The 20,359-nt window shown below is 43.5% G+C and overlaps 1 long non-coding RNA gene across 1 annotated transcript; it reads right to left on the bottom strand.

The window, feature by feature from the left end:
- Positions 1–17,742: 17,742 nt before the first annotated feature.
- LOC148316045 (uncharacterized) lies at positions 17,743–20,003 on the bottom strand. The gene is made up of 2 exons (XR_015840399.1): positions 18,986–20,003; positions 17,743–18,896 (listed from the first exon to the last, which is right to left on the bottom strand). It is a non-coding gene; the product is annotated as an uncharacterized LOC148316045 (long non-coding RNA).
- Between the last annotated feature and the right edge of the window lie 356 nt (positions 20,004–20,359).

Below are 20,359 nucleotides of genomic sequence, written 5' to 3'. Positions count from 1 at the left end.
CGGCATGTCGATAGAAAAATAATATTCCTTCAAACATTACTTTCATCTTCTTAACGTTTTGTAGTGAATTTAACAGGTTCACCACTTTTTTCAAATACACCAATGGAAAACAGGTCTTAATTGAGGAAACATACAAAGAGCGTCTCACAAACACCTTATGATGAGCAATGTAATTTGATCACGTTTTTTGTCACTGCCTGGACGTCGGTTCACTGGCCTGGTGGCAGTGGCTTGTAGACACTGTCACTGAGTGGGAACGGATCTCAAGGTGGGTCAAACTAACCCAAGCAGTGGATCGGTCCGTTTTTTAAATTTATTAATTTTTTTATTTTATGTATTTATTTATTATTTAATACAAGGGCTTCGGCTCACTACCAGTGGGCGGGACCAAAGAATTTGGGTTTCCTTTGAGCTAGGAGGCAGTCAAAGGCAGTCCAATCCCCGGCAACATAAAGCGCCTAGCTCTGGGGACATGGAATGTCATTTCTCTGGTAGGGAATGAACCCGAGCTGGTGTGTGACTAGACCAGTGGTTCTCAATTATTTCCTGTCATGCCCCCCCTACCAAGAAGAAAACAATTCGCACCCCCCCCACCACAATTTTTTTTTACATTTCGTACTAATGTACATGTTCTTTGCATATTAATGTTAGATTGTCAATAAAATATCTTACCTTAACAAAGCTAAATTGATAAAAAAATATATCATTTTGAGAACGACTATTGTGAGGATCTCGAAACTCAGTACTCTGTGGTGCTAATATTGATGAGATGATAAATATGTTGAAGCCACAGAACAAAAAGATTAGATATTGTTTGGAAATTAATGACGTACATAACAAAGGAATATCAGCCTTGATTGGAGTACATTACTGCATTTAAATTTTTAATAAAAATGAAACAATTATTGATGTTATGACCACTATGAAGAATTTAAAAAAACAATATATAGGGATAATTATAGTTTTCATTTTGTTATGTTTAGTCTGTTCATGTTGCATTATTTTTATGACAAAGATGATGGTTAATCGTAGGTTTGTTGCCCAAATGTACCGTTACAACCTGATTAATGTTGAGAATGACGAACTCAAACTGGACACTAAAACGTAAAAACACATGGACTTCTTGCCCCTGTCCACACACGTGCACACACACACACACCATACACGAAGATCCGGGAGGTAAGGACGGCTGTCCTCTCCTACAACGAGGCAAGGGCCTCCACCAAGTCACCCCAGGGACAAGTTTTATTCCCTGATGGTCATCAAATTATGAGGATCTCATTCTACGCCGGAAGGGAGGAGGGGAATTTTTCCCTAATGTGAGGTTTTCGCTCCTCCACTGATGATCACACTGTTGTATGATTTCATTATGATGATCTGTCTTAAAGCCGTAAGGACATGATTTTTAAATCCACAACAGGGGGGAAATGTAAGATGGGCTGAGGATAGGTAATCAGTTTGTGTATTCATAATCATGTTTTTATACACTCATTAATGTTTAACACACACAGAGACACTTACTTGTTATTTTAACACACACACACACAGACACCGTATCCTGAAGATGTGTTTAGTTAAACTGACCTTGGGTTATGATTTTCTGCCTGCTGGAGTCCCTGGTGATTAGTTATTGATGCTTTAGTTAAACTGACCTTTATACCGTGAGTTATTGATGTTTTCTGTCTCTTGGTGATTAGTTGTTGATGCTTTTCTGTCTTCTGGTGATTAGTTATTGATGAGTTAGTTTCAATAAAAAGGCAGAACGGAGGGTGAGAGTCAGAGGGTGTGCGGGATTGAACTGGCAAGACGGCTGTTTCGCCTCCTGGCTCCCTCTCCCATTCTGAATGGCACAAAACGAAAACTTTAGTAAGTTATTTCAGTCTAAAAAAGGCGTCAGGGCATTTTTAAACCGGACAGTAAGTCGTCACTGTCTTGGTTCCTTTTTGTGCCTTGACCCATCCCGGAATTATTGAAAGGATGCAGTCCTATTTACAGGCCCCAGTGACACCCCAGGTTTCTGTTGTTTGTACGAGGGCGCTTAATAGGTACTGCTATTCACAATCGTCTTAGGCTGTTTCTTTGCAGAAGTTTATGGACAATGTGTAGTGCTGTAGGATGCAGTCTAGAGCATTCTTGACATTGAAGCTTTTGTTTCCAGCAACTGCTAATGCGACCGTGCATCAAACATGCAAAACACAGACCCTTGCTCCTCAAGAAGTCAATCTTATCCTTGTGATGCTTTCTCCTAAATTCCTTACAAATTGTGAGACTGTTGCTCTCCATTACAATTAGCACATGGTTTGGCAATAGCATCCACTGAAACAGGTTCTGCCTTTGGCGTGGTGGTTTTGTTGTTTTCCATCTTGGCGGGCACAATGACTGTTGTGAAGACTTTCTTTGATTTTGGTGTTTCTGTGTGTTGTGATTTTGTTTTCTGTTTTATAGAATCTTTCGTGCTTGTCAACAAAGTCAACAAAATCCTTAAACTTCACTCTTCTATTTGTTCTTTCTTGGAGATTGCAGGCAAATTTTCTCCAAGATTCTATAAGTCTGTATGGAAGTTTGTTTGCCAATGCCTTTATATTAGCCATGTTGTCCAAGTCCTCCATGTAATTAACATCTGCCATTATGTTCAAACAGCCCATAAGGAATAATGTGAAAGACTGAAGTGCAACACCATCTTCAGACTTGATTGTTGGCCAATCCATGGCTTCCTTTAAATATGCTTCTGCTATCATGAAGTCATCACCATAAAACTCCTTCAAGATTTGTTTTGCTTTGGTATATCCTGTCAGAGGTTCCATATGGATGCAGCTCTTCACCAACTCATGTGGTTGTTCACTAGTATACTGCAGCTAAAATTGAAGATGATCACGGTTATCACTTGTACGGCCTTCAATCCCATGTTCAATGGCACCTATACAGGTTTTATAATGCAGAGGGTCGCCTTTAAACGTAGGAATGGAAAGTTCGGGAAGTAGCGATGCTTTTTGACTCTTTGCTAAGTATTCTGCGACACTGGCTTGCTGTGAGATTGCTTGGCAAAGGCCATCAAGCACATGTCCCTGTTGTTCTCTACTTTCTGTCTGATGTGGAAATCTAGCCATTGGAATAGTCGAAGTGGGAGCATTTCAGGTCAACACTGCTTGTTGCTCTGATAGGCTGTGATGGTAATTGAATGTTTTTCCTTGTTTAAATTGTAACACACTCATCAGGAATGTGGATACCATCCTCCTGGGTATTTTCATATCTTCTCAAGACATCCAATTTAGCATCAGACTCAGGGAGTGCCGTTTGCATTGCATGCATTTGCTTCTTTGCCTTAATTGCAGCTTCTTCTTGCTCAAGTGCCAACCTTTGTTGTAAATCAGCAGCCTTTGCCTTTAAACATGCTCGTTCCATTTGAGCCTTTAATTTAATTGAAGACGTTGACAGAAGTGAGCTTCTGTCTGTTAGATTCTTTACTTCTACTTCTATGGGTGTAGTTAGTTGATGCAGATCTACTATCATCAGGTGATATTTGTTTATTGCATCCTTCCTCTGCACGTTTCAAAACGTCCTTCTTCCATTGCTCACATTTCCATTAATTACATTTTTTGGATCAAACCAGTTATTTTGGTCATCGGCAAAATCCTCTTCAGTCTTTAAATTTTGCACACCGGAATTGAGGTCCACAAATTCTTGCTCCATGCCGCTAAAGCAAACACAAAGCTCAGTTTTTTACAGCGTCAACATTTGCATCATCCTCCATCAATTGTTCAATTTGACGTTGCATGGAGGTCAATTGAGCAAATTTGCACCTGCGTGCCTGCATCCGTTTAGGCTTGTGATCTTCTACAGCTTTTCTCCGTCATTTTTAATGTCCGCTTTCCACTGTCTTGTTCCTCCATGTCAATCCACAATCAAGCAAACAAAAACGTCAAACTGACTGTAGCGTCTCAATTTGTAGGTCAGCTGAATGACGATCAAAGTTTTAAGCAGTTTACTCACGCACCTGTTACGTGCACGTCCTTGTTAACTCGCGATGCTTGTCAAGTATGGACGCATGCTAACAGCTAGCAGCTCATTGTCCCGACTGGAAAGTTGCTCCTTAGCTGTGATGTGCCTAGGGTTACACTATCTATCATTAACAAACACAGCCAGCCCTCCTCTTTCCTCTTTCCAGTGTCCTGTCCGCAAGTAGTATTTGGAAGCCGTCAAATTCCACGACGGTGTCCGGCGTTAGGTCTGTTAGCCATGAATCCGTGAACATCAGCAAGCTAGCTCATTGGAAGTTCCTCTTGTGCCGCGTTAGCGCTGTTAGCTTGTCCATTTTCTTGGGAAGGTATCTAACATTTCCCATAAAAACGGACAGGAGGACGGGGTGGTCACGCCTCCTCTTTGCCTGGCGTTTCGCCCCCGCGCGACATCCCCCGTCTCTTCCTCCTCAACTCGTGGGGGATATCGGGTCTCGCTCCGGGAGTCGGCACGGGGTTAGCACGAAGTGCTAACAGCTGATCTCTTGTGTAAACGATTGATCCGTAGCTCCCAGTGACATCTCCGGACACGATCACGCAAAAAACAGCCCCCAGCAGCAATAAAACCACCGCAATTTGGATGTCCATTGCTGCGATGAGGTAAAATAAATAAAACTGGGTAAAGGGAAAAACACGCGAAAAAGGCTCAAATAGTGAGCCGTGCTGCTTTAGCAGGTAGCCACTCGCGTGGTGACGGAACCGTAAAAACAAATGTGGTCCCATCAAAATCTGATGGGATATTTAAAAATAAAAGCGTGAAAATTTTCTTATTTGTCTGTCGTCACCAATGATTAAAAAAATTAAAATCATTACAAAATCCTCAAGCTATCGTGATACCAGACAAGTTCTGCGGGACACCAGACCACCCCAGTTGTCCACAAAAAGTGGTCACTTCAAAATTTGATGTGGCATTTAAAAATAAAAAAATCACCTGAAATATGCACTGTGATCAACACTGATTTAAAAGAAAAATCTTTAAAAAATATCCTCAAACTAACGTGATACCAAACCAGGATTGGGGATACTAGACCACACCAGCTGTCCACCAAAAGTGGTCACATCAAAATGTGATGTGGCACTTCAAAATAAAAGTAGCCTGAAATTCGCTTATTTCACGGTCATCACCACTGAGTTAAAAAAAAAATAGCTCGAGCTATCGTGATACCAGACCAGTTTTGTGGGACACGAGACTACCCCAGCTGTCCATAAAAAGTGGTCCCATCGAAATCTAATTTGTAATTTCAAACTAAAAGTTGCCTGAAATCTGCACATTTCACTGTCATCATGCCTGACTTTAAAATTTCATTAAAAAATATCCTCTAGCTATGGTAATACCAAACCAGGTTTGGAGGACACAAGACAACACAGCTTTCCACCAAAAGTAGTCCCATCAAAATGTAAGGAGGCATTTTAAAATAAAAGAGCTGGAGCTGTCGTAATACCAGACTAGTTTTGTTGGACACTAGACGACCCCAGCTGTTCATCAAAAATGGTCCCATCAAAATCTGATGTGTAATTTCACAATAAAAAAAAACCCACCTGAAATATGCACATTTCATTGTCATCAACACTGATTTTAAAATAATCATTTCAAAATACCCTCGAGCTATCGTGATATCAGACCCATTTTGGGGGACACTAGACAACCCCAGTTGTCCATCAAATGCGGTCCCACCAAAATGTGATACGGCATTTCAAAATAAAAGTAGCCTTAAATCAGCATACATCACTGTTATCAGGCCTGACTAAAATATCATGACAAAATATCCTCCAGCTATCATGATACCAGACAAGACATATTTCACTGTCATCACCATTGATTTAAAAAAATTAATTAAAAACTAGAGCTGCGAGCAGCTATAAAGGGCCCTCGCCACCCGGACAACGTTGGGGTACTGGCACGTTGGAAATGTGAAATATTTCCGAGAAATAACGTGAGGAATCTTCAAGAGGAATTTGCTTGTAGTTAAAGTTAGAGCAGCTTTTGTTTTCAAAGCCTCGTCAATGTTTGAAGTAAATTTGTTGGCAGGCACTACAGGTGCATCAAATCAAAGACTAATAGACTGAAAAACATTTTCTTTCCGAGAGCCATCACCATTCTGAACTCTCACACACATGCACACACACACGACCACCCTTACCTTGCTGAACAGCGACGTATTGTGTTGTATTTCTCCAATTTCATACTATTTTCCATCACAATATTTATTCTCTTATTTATCTAATTTATATATTTGATTAAATTATTGTTGTATTGCACTGGAGAGGGGAGCTCCCTAATCTTGTTGCACACTGTACAATGACAATAAAAGGATTTCGGATTCTGATAAATTTAGAATGGCCGACTTCCTGTTCAATTTAGCATACGGCTCCATGAGACTTTTTATTAGGTCTTGGCTTTGTACACACTTCATCAAATTTTCAGTTTGGTGAAACAGAGATATGGGGCTGTTTTTTTTTGTTGTTTTTTTTTTCTAGGGGGCGATAGCGAGCCATTTTTAAACAACTGTACGACAAAATAATAAAATATTGTGAATATTGAATCAACTCCCGGTTGAGTGGACGCTGGCACGTTTGGCTGCCACTGCTCACCGGTAACTCTCAGAAATTTTTTGGATCCGCTTGTTGTACCTGCTTTAGCAGTTTACAATCCCTCCAGTTACAGTGATTTTATTTATTATTATCTGTATGTTGAGCGATCCCGATTCTCATGAATGCCACCCACCGATTGCATAGTCGCTGACGCGTCTACTGTGGCTAAAGTTTAGCTTACCTATCAAAGTTAGCACCTGTCTGCCATGTGGACCCGCAGGCCAGTCTGCTTCTCGCACTTCTGCCTGTTCCTGTCATGTCATCAACCTGTGTCAGGACAACTTCAATCCACTGCCGCTGAACTCCGCTGGATTTACCGACACATGCCCGAGGGAAACGCACCACCACCACTGCTCCTCCTCCCGAACATCGCTCGTCGACCCTTGAAGGATTGTATGGCAATTACCGGCATTTTAAACATTTATGGGACAGAATGTCAATTATTTAATTTAGCAGGTTTATATTTACTGAATATGCTATGATCGCAAAATTCCGGACGAACTGGCGAGGCTGCCCGGCTCACCGTGGCTTGTCATCGGGACCGGGAGGCGGCGCAGGCGACGCAGAGAGAGGAAGCAGAAGCGGGGCTGCAGGTCCGGTGTCTTGCAACGGCTGCGACGGCAGCCCCATAGGCAACCACTGCCGAGTCTGTACCTCACCAACGCCAGATCCGTGGTCCACAAAATCGACGACCTGGGATTACAAATCCTGGGAAACCGCTATGTGCGAGACAGCAGTGTGATCGTCGTCACGGAATCCTGGCTGCACGCAGACGTCCCCGATGCTAGCATCCAGCTGGCCGGGCGCTCGCTACATCGCGCGGATCGGACAAGGGACACCGGTAAGAGAAGGGGCGGGGTGGCTCTGTGTTTACGTGCATGAGAACTGGTGCGGCGATAGCACGATCGTCGAGAAGCACTCTTCCCCCGACATCGAGTTCATGTCCGTTAAATGCCGGCCTTATTTTCTCCCGAGGGAGCTAACGGTCGTGATTGTCACAGCTGTTTACATCCCTCCCGACGCTAGCACTAGCACGGCGCTCTCGCTACTCGCGTGCGTCATCAATAAACATCAGCGGGCCCACCCTGATGGCGTTCACGTAGTAGCGGGAGACTTTAATAAGGCCAATTTAAAGACTGTACTCCCAGAGTTTCACCAGCATGTCAAGTGCCCAACGAGGGGAGACAACACTCTCGACCATGTGTACTCGAACATCAAGCACGCATACAGGGCCCTCCCACTCGCCCCCCTCGGCCAGTCAGACCACCTGTCCTTGCAGCTCGCACCTGCATACACCCCTCTCAGGCGCAGATTCAGGCCCACCACAAAGACTGTGAAAACCTGGCGTGACGGCGCCATGAGTGAATTACAGGACTGCTTTCAAGACACAAACTGGGGCCTCTTTGATCATCAGGACCTTGATGTCTACACACATTGTGTAGTGGACTACATCAAGTTCTGCATGGAAACTGTGTCCCTACACAGGACTATACGGACCTTCCCAAATGCGAAGCCCTGGATGTCCAGCAGGGTTCGCTCTCTCCTCAAGGCCCGTGACGCTGCCTTCAGGTCAGGCGACAAAGCCCAGTACAGGGTGGCTCGTGCTGACCTGAGCAAAGGCATCAAGCTAGCCAAGGCAACCTACAAGGGGAGGCTGGAGGCCCACCTTGCCAGTAACAGACCACGGGAGGTGTGGCAGGGTCTACGGAGCATCACCAACTTCCGTGGCAGCAGCACGACCTCTGCAGACCCGAGTGCATCGCTGGCAGAGGAGCTTAACTGCTTCTTTGCTCGCTTTGACTCGCCCCAACCGTCACACCCCCGCACTTCATGCTCCAACCCCCCCCCACTCACCGTAGAGGAACACGATGTGAGGCGCGCGCTCCTGGCTGTTAACCCCAGGAAAGCTACTGGACCCGACGGAATACCAGGCAAGGTCCTCAAAACATGTGCCCACCAACTGTCACATGTATTCTGCAGGATCTTCAACCGCTCCCTGGCTCAAGCAGTCATCCCCTCCTGCTTGAAAACTTCCACCATTATTCCTGTCCCCAAAAAGTCACCAGCCGTCCACCTGAATGACTACCGTCCTGTTGCTCTCACACCAGTCATCATGAAGTGCTTCGAGAGGCTGGTTCTCCAGCACATCAGGGACTGCCTTCCTCCCACTCTGGACCCCTACCAGTTTGCATACTGGGCTAACAGATCCACTGAGGACGCCATCAACACTGCTCTGCATGTTGTGCTGGGCCACCTGGAACAACAGCAGAGCTATGCAAGGATGCTCTTTGTGGACGACAGCTTGGCATTCAACACAATCATCCCAGACATCCTCGTCGCCAAACTTGACATTCTCGGCCTCCCTGCCCTCACACGCATCTGGATTAAGGACTTTCTGACCAACAGACCCCAGACTGTGTTGCTCGGCCCCTACACGTCCTCCACCTGCATGCTGAGCACCGGTTCCCCTCAAGGATGCGTGCTGAGCCCTCTCCTATACGCCCTCTACACCTACGACTGCAGCCCGGCCCACGGCAACAACACCATCGTCAAGTTTGCTGACGACGCGACAGTGGTCGGTCTGATCTCGGAAGGTGACGAGACAGCCTACAGAGAGGAGGTAAAGAGACTGACAGCTTGGTGCAAGGACAACAGACTGCACCTTAACACTGCAAAAACAAAGGAGATTGTCGTCGACTTCAGGAGGAACAAGACGGTGCCGCCCCCCCTCTGCATCGAAGGCGTGTGTGTGGAGAGGGTCCACACGTTCAAGTTCCTGGGAGTACAGATCTCCGACGACCTTTCTTGGACTCACAACACCACAGCAGTGGTAAAGAAGGTCCACCAGCGTCTGCACTTCCTGAGAGTCCTCAGGAAATTCAACCTGGACAGGAAGCTGCTGCTAGCCTTCTACCACTCGTCCATTGAGAGCCTGTTGACGTACTGTGTCTCCACCTGGTACAGCGGCTGCACTGAGGCGGACAGAGTGAGGCTCCAGAGGACAGTCAAAACAGCTCAAAGGATTATTGGCTGCCCTCTCCCCTCACTGTCGGACATCTACACCGCCCGGTGCCTCAGAAGGGCTCTCAACATCGTCAAAGACAATACCCACCCAAACTCACACCTGTTCGACCTGTTGCCCTCTGGCAGGCGCTACAGATGCATCAAATCGAGGACCAATAGACTGAGAAACAGTTGCTTTCCGAGAGCCATCTCCATTCTGAACTCTCACACACACACGAGAACACCCTTACCTTGCAGAACAGCATCGTGATGTGTTTTTATATACCCTATTCTGTACTAAATTCCATTGCACTCTCTTATTTATTAATCTAATTTATATATTTGTCTGTCTTATTGTTGTATTGCACTGGAGAGGGGAGCCTTCTAATCTCGTTGCACACTTGAGTACAATGACAATAAAGGGATTTCTAATTCTAATTCTAATACGCATAGGAATGACTGATTGTAGTCATGGTCTTTACTGATTTATGATATTATTTTCACATGCTAAAGTTATATTACTTAGTTTATAAATGTGTGAACATAGTATTTTCATGACCTACACTCACATTCACATCATACATATTCAGTCTGCACATTACAAACTGATGACAAGCCAGACAGCACTTCATGGACAAATATGACAAAGCACATTCTCCACATAGGACATAGAGATGCAAACATACCAAATTGGGCACTGGATTTAGTTTTAAAATCGCTGCATTGGCTCCCCGTGTGTTTCAGGATTGATTTTAAGGTTCTTCAATTAGTTTTTAAATGCCTTAACGGTCTTGGGCCATCCTCGCGGACCCTGAGGTCCTCTGGCACCGGCCTGTTAATTATTCCTCGGGTGAGGACTGGAACACATGGCGAGGCTGCATTCAGCCATTCTGGTCCTCGTCTATGGAATAGCCTGCCGGAGGACATCAGGTCCGCAGAGACTGTTGATATTTTTAAAAGGAGGCTCAAGACCAGACCTGGGCATTGCACGGCCCGCGGGCCACATCCGGCCCGCCGGGTGGCACTGACTGGCCCGTATGACAGACCTGGGCATTGTATGGCCCGGGCCACATACCTTTGGTTGACTCTGACCGCGAGTGTAAGGTTAATTGGAAATTTCAAAATAAACATACTTTTTAATTTCACCTCATTCATGGGCGAAAGCTGCACTGCTTTTATTCTGAAATTGTTTTTTTTTTTTATTCCCGCACAATGTGCGTCGCACATAATGACGTAATGCGTTTATCAAGACATGCGCGCGATTGAATCACAACAAGACAACGTTCGCCCTCAAAAATGTCCGCTCAGGCTACAAAAAGAAAGGTAGATGCCGAATGTAGAATTTTCAACAAAAATTGGACAGCGAAGTATTTATTTACTGAAGTTAGAGGTAAAGCTGTGTGTTTAGTTTGCGGGGAGCAGATCGCCGTGTTGAAGGACTACAATTTGAGTCGGCACTACCAGACGAAACATGCAGAGAAATATAAAAACGGCACCAGATAACAATGAACTGGGACACTTTTTCTCAAAATCACAGTTCAGTGACAGTCAATATGTTGTATCTTGCTTAATGTTTGGTGCAAAAAGACAATATTGTGATGTCTTTAAAATGCTCAGAACCTTTACACAACTATCCAACAGTATATGGAACTCAAAATGTGTTTTGAAGTGAATGTGACAGAATATGTTTACTAATATGAGTCACAAATAGTAAAAAATGTTAATATTTTGTCTACCATTGTGTTGAGAAATTTGAATGAATACATTTTTGTAAGGCAACCTCATTTTTTCAGTTTATTTGGTATTTAGTTTCATTGCTTAACTTTAATGCCAGCTTGTCAAAACAGTGCTATTTACTGCTTTTTAAAAAAGAAATACAATTAATATTATACAGAATTGAGTTCAGCCTTTTGGCCCGGCCCTCCACAATATTTTATGTTTCTTATGTGGCCCCATGGAAAAAATAATTGCCCACCCCTGCTCAAGACTCACCTTTTTTGTTTGGCTTTGTTGGAGTTTTTCACTTTAAATGTACCAAAAGTTTGAATTAATTATCTGACTCCATTAATGGTTAACCAAACACGACCTACATTCATCCAACAATTATGCGCGCTCGTTTTTGAGAGAAAGATGACCAGGAAGCCGGCAACTTCACACGGGAGCGGATTTATTCCTAACAGGAGATCTAATACAAATCTGGGGCTCGGGTCCCTACCATTACAGCTCTGCGCGTCCCTGTACCCAACAGAGGACGAACCCCCCCCCCGAGTTGCCCAGGATCAATTATACATTTCAGCAAACAAAACAAAGATAACCTACTATTCTACTATTGGCTATGTGTCATCTGCAGTTAACTTTAGCTTTCTCTTAGTGGATGTCTTCTGCCCGCAGGATGACGTGTCGGCTCGTCCAATCTCACACAGCAGCGCCTTGATGGCGGGAGGCCTGCGTCAGTACCCCCGTTATCAGAAGTGCGGCTCGTCCTGTACAAAAAATATCTGCCACCTACGCATTACACACAGCCTGCCCTGACCTTCCACTGCACATCGAATCAAAGCACAATCAGCAAATATCTTTATTGCATTAAACGAAATACATGTAACTTGTAGTCAATCGTATTAAATCCTTTATAGTCAAATGTATAAAATCCTTTAATCCCTCTCATGGCCTCAGTGAACTGAGGCCATCACCCCCGCAAAAATAATAGAAAAATAATCATAAAAACTGTAAAAAATAAAAAATGTAGAATAATATATACAAGTTGTAATAGAAAAATAATAAAAACAGTAAAAAAATAAAAAATGTAGAATATTTAAAATTTTATTCCCTCTCATGGCCTCAGACAACTGAGGCCATTACCACTTACTCCGCTGGACCCCATGGACCTTCTGGTTGCCAGAGGAACCGGCTCTGGGTCCGACAGGGGGATCATGTACTTGCCACTCTGTGGCAGCGGGCCCAAGGTGCGCTCGAGGGTTTTAACTGTAAGAGATCTGATACAAGGTATACAACAACATCCGCAAAGCACCATATAGCTGTAAATACTGCCACTGAGATTAATATAGAGCTAATCAGACCTTTCCATTTACCAAAGACATTCAACCATCCTGTCCACATTTCCGAATCTACACCTGAATGTTCTTTCATCTTTTTGTTCAAAGTTTGCAAACCTTCCAATGCCTTGGTGAGACGCCCATCTGGTGTCGTGTTGTTTGGTATGAAACTACAACATTGATCCCGAAATGTCCCGCACACTCCTTGTTTTTCAGCCAATAACATATCTAAAGCAATCCTATTTTGAAACGTCATAAAGTTTTCTGACAATTGTTCATGTACTGCCTCTAAATCTTCTGTAGTAAAATTACTCAATCTCTGAACGTTATAATGAACATAATTTATCCAATCCACATTTTTGTTTGGGATCACCCTCTCAAACCCTGATGCGATTTGGTCTGCCAATTTGTATTCGTCCGGGACCCCTCTTGGCACGCTTATTGCATCGATGTAAGTGAGGTCCCCCTGTTGTAACCTCTTTTTGTCTATCCAAACCGGACATCGGGATGACCTGATTTAATTGATCCCAATTTAACTAGTCCAAATCTACAGGTGTCACACTCACCGGCATAATTAAAGTCACCAGGGCACACCTGCCAGAGGCATTGGTCGGCAGCCTGTCGTATAGAAATTTCCCACCATAACACAACCAGACGTCTGCACGGGAAAGCGGGGGTCCTGCTGGAAGAGACACATTCGTTTCACACCAATTCCACGGTATTTGTCCAATTGAGTGTCCTGCTCCATTCAACTTCAAACATGTAAAATCTTGCTTGGACACCTTATTATCAATCCCTTAAATTCTCCAAATCAAATGTGTGATTGAATAATCTCGCATATATACTAATCTCGGGGTCTTGGTCACAAATTTTATGAAACAATATCACCTGTGCGTCTGTCAACCTGTCTCCCGTTCCTCGTACATGACCGTCTGGTTGGAGTGGTACTGTAACATCACAATTTTTGTCTCCCCTCCATCTGTCTAAAAAACAGTCTCATATATTATAAGCAAACATACTAAAAGCGTAGAAAGCAAGCCTATCATTCAGAAATAATAAGAAAAAGGACAGATGTGTCCATTTTTATGTTTGATTTGTATGTGTTTCAATTGGTCAGTATCTCCCCCTCTCTTGACCTGCCCGTCCGGGCGGTCAACCTTCAGGCTCACCATAGCGGGGAAAGAACTCCGGTGCGGGTCGAAGTTGTGAGTAATGGAACCACTTACGACCTTTTGTGTCTAATTGCACCGTACTTTCATTTGATAAATGCTTTTTGTTTAATTAATGTTTAACATATTTAGTAAATATGAACCTGCTAAATTAAATATTTGACCTTCTAGGTAAGTGTTTAAAATAATGCCAGCAATCGTTATACAATCCTTCAAAAAATGCATGCTAAATAATCGCAATAATACCATAATTAATTGTATTCAATCACCTTTTTCAATTTGTTTGTGACGCTTGTATCAGTCACTTGAATAATATATTTTAATTAACGTAAACCCACCAAATATTATATCTATTTTAATTCCCAGACTGTTGTAATAGCTTTCTTCGAATATAATCTAGACCGTGGCATCCTCACAGGTATTGCCCTCAGAAACAATTCTCCAACATATAAATTTAGTTTTGCAGATAATCACCACAAGTAGTGTTGGTTCGCAATAATGTCTAAATGATATCCAGCTAATATGGCACAATATTAGAATTTGGCTTTGCAACATGGGCAAATCATTCCTGAATTAAATAAAATTTAGTTCACTGAGTTCAAATATCTAACTGTGTTTAGAGATTACAATTTAAGCCTCGAGCTAACGCTCTAATTTTGACTGTTTTTTGACAAATATTTAAAGCAACCCAAATGAAATAGTAACCATTTAAACTGTAATAACGCAGATACCAAATTAAACCCTTTTTTTTTTCTTTTAACGGGAAGAATAGGTGCTCTCCCAGACATAGACAGCTCCAAGACCGCTGCAGTCTTCACCTCCCATTGTCTCCCGAATGCTTCAATCCACCTCCAGGCCGTGCCCACACTGCTTCTGTCAACTGGGGAGGGTGTAGAGACAGTAAAAACAATACACACACACCGAATTACCTCTTCCGAGTGACCCGTCTTGTGAAATTTTGGATGTTGCCAAAACCGAAGAATTTGTAGTGGGTGTTAAAATATGATATTCTGATAGTGACGCGGAGTATTCAACAACTATGGGGCCTAGATCTTTTGTATGATGATGTGCATCGATATTCAATGTGATTTGTGGCTCGGTGAAAGTAAACAATTCATACCATTTCCGCTGCTCAGGGACAAGGCAGGCGTACGAGGCAACGCCGGTAGACATAACAAATATATAATCCTAATGGAAGATCTACTCCTGACTAAATTTAGATGAATGCATTTTGATAAACCAAACCATGTGTGACCACATGTACAATGTAATGTCAATTGGTGAATTGAATGGGTGGAGGTTGCTACACCACTCAGACCAGAGCAGGAACAGGGCATACCCACCGCGGGAGGATGAAGAACCAGGTTTCAGAGCTGCCCTCAGATGTTTCAGTTTAGTTCAGCCACTGGGAAGGAAGAGAGCACGACATATGCTCCCTCTGAAGGATGTGCACAGTCAAGTTCAGTCCCATCCAGAAATGCCACTCGAATTCCAGTGTTCGTTCAGTCTAGGGCAGTGACTCAGGCAATCTCGAGAGTCCACAAGGCTCACTGGGAGATGCGGAAGGAGCTCATAGCTCGCCCTAATATCCAGCACCATCGAAAACTTGTCCATCCACCGTCCCCGGAATGCAGGGACCTGCCAGTCCTCGAACGCTGAAGCTCCGTGGCCCCCTGTCATGGAATGGGGTACCAGCGGGTTGGTGTCAATAGTGCGTTGGGAGTGGGTAACGGTGGCGCCCCCTGCGCTGGTGGAGCGCTCCTTGCGACAGATATGGCACCGGACCAGAGGATGGCACATTCCAGAAAGTGGCTCAGCATGGACAGCCCATCACCCAGTGACCCCACACCCCGCAGCACGAGCACACCCCACTCACAACCCCTGTCTATAACCACCCCTACCTCTGTTACCGCAATCCCGACCTCGTTGACCGCCCTGCTATGGACAGCCGGTCTGCTGTGGCGCCGCGTCACCCGAACCTTGCCTACGAGCAGCAGAAGTGGAAGGAGCAGTTCCAATGGCAGCCATGGGCTGCTGCCTTCGCTGCTCCCCCTTTTTTTTGTTTTTTTTTTATCTCTCTTGGCCTCCTTAACCTGCAAGTACAACAATTTTTAGTAATGCTCCTTAATCCACTCCCATATTTTCCTTTTCTGATGTTGTGCAAAATTATGTACAAAATGTGCTCTACTTAGACCGATTTAGCATTTTTTCATTGATGGACTGTTTCGCATGATGTCTGCACCCGGAAGGGGCACGCCCATGAGGACGGCCCACTGGAACAGCTGTGTAATGACGACATTATTGGACGGGTCACTTCCGGAAGGCTCACTCCATTCACGTCTCGTCCTGGCCACATAGACCAGGCCTGTCTCCTCCCCTCTCCATCTGAAAGACACAGCAACATCGGCCCCAACGGGGCCAGAAATACTCTGATGCACGGCACGGCCAATCTCACCTGAGGTGTCCCCATTCAGCCGATGACCATCATGCTGGTCTGTAAGTCTGGCCTCGGCCTCAAGTGAGGACAGTTCCTGACAAGTAAATTTTGTCCCGAATGTAACTCTCGCATCCCCCTACGGAGGACCTACCCTTGCATTAAGTGAGTAATTTTTCATGAAAACAGCGCAACTGCCCCACTTAACTGACATTAACTTCAAGTATCACTGCTGTGGTGCCATATTACATGGAAATGTCTAAACAATCCAACTAAATTTTGCCCTATCCTGGACTGGGTGTGTGTTATCTAGTCGTGCACCCGATGTGAATCATAAAACCTGCTGGGCACAAAAGCAGGCTAAATCAACAACAATCTTATTCTCCCTCTTTGTTGAGGAGAACCTGGGCGTGATGAGGCGCTATTTGAAGCGTTCTCCGGCCTTCTGGACACACAGGTCACATGTCACTTCAAACCTGTGGAGAGAGCTGGAGGAGTAGCAATTGCCAGTAAGAAGGGGTAAATTACCTCCATTCTGAAACTTTCAGTTTTGCATAAATTTTGTGTAATAATGTCAATCAACCATTCACTTGATGCTTGAATTTAATTACTCCAATCTGTCACCAATAATAATTTGGAAATCAATACTCGGGAGTGCAATAGGGATTCAGGTTGATCAGGCCTGTCCGCCCATTGCACCCTACGTGCTGTAAGGGCTTGTCGGTGCACTTAATCAGGTTTCTTTCCTGAGGCCGCCCGTCCCTTAAACATTCACTCAAACCACATAGACATGCAAACACTTTTTCTTTCACACTTTCATTCCCCTCTAGGTATCTAATTCCTTACCACACCGAGACCCCTCCCTTGGCGCGTCCGCCTTGATTACACTAAGATTTGTGCTGGCAGATCCTTAATTTTGCCTCAATTCAGCCAGCGTATGCCGAAGTTTACAACTGTGGTTCTCTTGATTTTACCATTCAGTCCCCGTGATGTTGTTTCTCCTGGACGTGGCTGACGATCCTGCACCTGTGACGTCAAACACCTCATAGATGTGGATGTTAGCAGTCTGGCATTTATGGAAATGCTGTCATGTCCCTTAAAAGTTGTCATGTCAGAGTTCGCGTCGTACAGTCATAAAACATCTGTCTTCCACCTTTGTCACATTTAATTCACATCAGTTAATAAATCATCTACAGAACTTTTTAATCCAACTTTATATTTGGTAAACCAATCTCCTATCAAGGCTCATATTTTCTTATGGGGAACACAAATTCCTCTTTATTTATGCCAATGGATCCTTAAAAATATTTCTTCATGCCACATCGCAAGTTGAATCAAATTAACAATAACCTACAGAGAGTAGGCAGCAAAGAAAGTAAACAAAACTATCGTAGACCAAACAACCAGCTATGTTTATCAGCCAAAGGGAACACAGACACACACACCCCCCCACACACACAGTGAGGAGCTGAGTGTCATGAAAAGAGACAAACTGGGCTGTGAAGGGATGGGTTGTATGGAAACAAACATAGGGGCCGCGGGCCACTCAGGGCCTCAGTGTTTTCCCCTCCTATTTGTCTGGAATTCATAAGGGAAAAAATATTAACTCGGAAAAATCAAAAGTAAAATAAATAATATTATCTGCCAATAGAACAGGAACATTTTACGTGACCAGATTTAGAAAACTACTAAAATAATAGTAGGCCCATATCAATGACAATAGTCTCAAAATAAGTAGTTTTAAACTTGTCAGTTTTCAAACTGTAATATTCCGAACAGTATTCCTAAAACAACTCCACTCTGGATGGCCGCAGCCACGTGCTAACCAGCCGAGCCGAGCACCAAGTCACAAGCAAAGTGAGCTCAATCAATAATATAACAAAACTGGAACAACACAAGAGGGACACAAGAGCGGTTAAACTCATGAGAGAAATTCCTCTAGAATAACATCAGAAATAGACACATTTTCCAACATGTTCGCCTTCTGCAACATGTCAGGCATGTAAGGATCAAATTCCGACTGAGGGTATCAGCGTTTCAAAATGGCTGAACTAATGATTTGCATCGTTTGGTGTGTATTTGAGCATAAATTGAAGAGCGCTACTACTGTTAATTCATGAAATCCTGTTCATTTTAAGTGAAAAAATAGTGGATTTGTTGGTTCTCGATATTGCTTTCTTCTAATTATTTTATGGCCCCTTTTCGTAAAGTAAAAATTGACTGACTGTATATTTTGCAGGCCTTCCCCATGTGTCAATCCAATGGGTCATATAGGGAACACTCATAATGTTATATTAAATATCGATATATATAGTGCTTTCTTATACCCTCTCATTAATTGCGTCTCCAACTTCACATAATGTCCATCAATTTCTTGCCTCACACCATCACTTTCATACGGTTCATCGCAACCGAGCCCCATATCTCACCTATCTCCACTCCTCCTGAACAATCCACTCCCGTGCGTCCCAGCCAAATATCAAACAAAACAGTCCAAATTATATCACACCAATCACACTGCTTACACTTGCACACAAATCGCGATACGTAAATCCCAGATTTTACACCGTATCAATACCACATATAGTCCCAGACTATTTTTGTAATAAGTAAATCCCAGATTTTACACCTTATTACGACTTCGCGATACGTAAATCCCAGATTTTACACCGTATCAGAACCACACATTTAGTAATAAGTAAATCCCAGATTTTACACCTTATTACCGTGATACGTAAATCCCAGATTTTACACCGTATCACCGTGACACGTAAATCCCAGATTTTACACCGTGTCACAATCCACACTTTTAATATTTAATGTCCCAATTATCCCCGCTTTCCTCTGTTACATTTATTTTTCCCCAATTGTGCAGAATTCAGACATGTAGTAACAGGTATTCTGCTTACCTTTTAGATGTGGTACCACCAGAGGAAAACAGGTCTAAATCGGGATTTCCTTTCCGTTCAACAAGTCGTCACTTGGTGTGGATACGGGTCCCTGACCCTGGGTCCCAGACCCTGTGGTTCTCTTATTCGAAGTCTGTGGATTTCTTTTGTAGTCCTCTCCCTCTCATCACGTCGGGGTCGCCAAAAATTGTTGGAGTTTTTCACTTTAAATGTACCAAAAGTTTGAATTAATTATCTGACTCCATTAATGGTTAACCAAACACGACCTACATTCATCCAACAATTATGCGCGCTCGTTTTTGAAAGAAAGATGACCAGGAAGCCGGCAACTTCACACGGGAGCGGATTTATTCCTAACAGGAGATCTAATACAAATCTGGGGCTCGGGTCCCTACCATTACAGCTCTGCGCGTCCCTGTACCCAACAGAGGACGAACCCCCCCCCCCCGAGTTGCCCAGGATCAATTATACATTTCAGCAAACAAAACAAAGATAACCTACTATTCTACTATTGGCTATGTGTCATCTGCAGTTAACTTTAGCTTTCTCTTAGTGGATGTCTTCTGCCCGCAGGATGACGTGTCGGCTCGTCCAATCTCACACAGCAGCGCCTTGATGGCGGGAGGCCTGCGTCAGTACCCCCGTTATCAGAAGTGCGGCTCGTCCTGTACAAAAAATATCTGCCACCTACGCATTACACACAGCCTGCCCTGACCTTCCACTGCACATCGAATCAAAGCACAATCAGCAAATATCTTTATTGCATTAAACGAAATACATGTAACTTGTAGTCAATCGTATTAAATCCTTTATAGTCAAATGTATAAAATCCTTTAGCTTTTAAATAATTTATCTTAGTCTTTTAATTCAGGATTGTCATTTTATATATTATCATTGTCTTTAATTTTTTTTAGCTTCTTTGTCTTTTAGTATCATCATTTTTCTTATATATTTTAGCTCCGTCGTTTTATATTATTGTCTTTTAATTTTTAGCTTCTTCTCTGTCTTTTAGTATCATAATTTTTCTTATATATTTTAGCTTCGTCTTTTTATATTATTGTCCTTTAATTTTTAGCTTCTTTTTTGTTTAGCATTATCATTTTCTTTTATATATTTTAGCTCCAGTGTTTCCTCAAGGGGGGCCTCCGCGCTGGGAGGTGTGGCTGGCCTTCTCACAGGGGGC

Source organism: Idiotropiscis lumnitzeri, unplaced genomic scaffold (genome assembly GCF_059441095.1).
Source record: "Idiotropiscis lumnitzeri isolate Australia: NSW breed Sydney's pygmy pipehorse unplaced genomic scaffold, RoL_Ilum_1.0 HiC_scaffold_24, whole genome shotgun sequence".
Classification (NCBI taxonomy): domain Eukaryota; kingdom Metazoa; phylum Chordata; class Actinopteri; order Syngnathiformes; family Syngnathidae; genus Idiotropiscis; species Idiotropiscis lumnitzeri.
The sequence above is the reverse complement of the archived record's forward strand: the minus strand, read 5'-3'. Positions and strand labels throughout refer to the sequence as shown.